Source organism: Triplophysa rosa, linkage group LG7, assembly GCF_024868665.1.
Source record: "Triplophysa rosa linkage group LG7, Trosa_1v2, whole genome shotgun sequence".
NCBI classification, from domain to species: domain Eukaryota; kingdom Metazoa; phylum Chordata; class Actinopteri; order Cypriniformes; family Nemacheilidae; genus Triplophysa; species Triplophysa rosa.
Window position 1 is genome coordinate 25,802,772 of NC_079896.1, and position 1,459 is coordinate 25,804,230.

Sequence of the window (1,459 nt, forward strand, 5' to 3'; positions counted from 1 at the left end):
ACTGAGACGCGTGAGAACATCATTTAAACGCGCTGCGGTCGGAGGGGGCGGGGCCGCACAGGCGAACCGCGCTGTGATTGGTGGGGGGGTTGTGACGGCGCAGGTGAGTGACAGGGAAAGACGGAGCATCTGTTTAAATGTCCTTATCCGTGTAGAAAATATTGCGAGTCACGACGAGGTCAGAAGAGACAATTAAAACATTCTCTTTCACAACTCCTTCCTGGTGGAACGTTCTTCCTAACTCAGTCCGGTCAATCTCTCACAAACGTTCAAAAAACTACTTAAATCTTCTGTCAATACTTGAGAATAGAAATAAAAATTAAACTAACCCTCTCTCTTTCTCTCAACAGGTATTGGTCTGGATTTTGTTGACATATCGCATATCGCTCGCTTTTGGATAAAACCGTCTGCTAAATGACTAAATGTAAATTGGTAAAAATAAGCGATCTGCTGTCAATAACAATTAAGATGTTACGCTAGTACTATTAAGTGTTAATTCAGGAGACTCACTATAATGTGAACAAATAGGTTGATTAAAATGTTATGTGAAGATTAACAGCGCCGCAAAGATGATATTTGGTTTATTTGTAAAAAATATCAAGCCTTCTATATTTAATCCAACGTTTCAGTGACAGAACACTGTGTGAAAATAGATTTAATACTGGGGCAAGTTGTCACAATACATCAAATACAATACTCAAACCTGACGACTAAAAGCATATTGTTGCCAGATTTAAGCAGTGAACACAAAATAATTCGTGAAAATGAAAAGATGTAAATCTTTCGATCTGAGGACAATAAACATTACACTTATTAAGTATAATATAGTATAAATAGATGACATGAGACAACTTGCCCCGACTTTCCATCATATACTGTAGCTGACTCTAAAATAGTGTGAAAAACAATTTACAAAACCACTGATAGAAAAAAACCTACATTTGTGAAATTCCCCACAAGACAACAACACACGTATAACAATACGGAGCTATCAAAAAATGACAGTCTTGATCTGACAGTCGTAACCATAGAGGGCTGTGTGACGCCATCCCCTTTCCCTACCCAAGAAGGCCAAATATTGCTTATCAAACTAGGAACCACAACTTACAGTACATGGTAAAAAAAAAGAGAGAGAGAGAGAGCTCGGGGAGATTCCCTAGATTACACCCTATACAGTACGCTACATCTGGACGAGGCGAATCCCCTAGAGATCCTTTTTGGGACCGTTGTGGTTACACACATCACATTCCGTCCTCCCTATTCCCACAACGTGCCCCGGCTATCTAATGGAACTTCCTATATAAGGACAACCTCCTATTGCATCCAGTAAATCATGTTTTCAAGCAACAGTGGCTGGTATGCTCCGAGGCCTTGCAGCGGTCCAACAGGAGAAAACAGCGACTCTGTCACTGCTCAGCATCAAACGTGTGAAGGAAAGTGAGGGAGGCGGAGAGCTGGG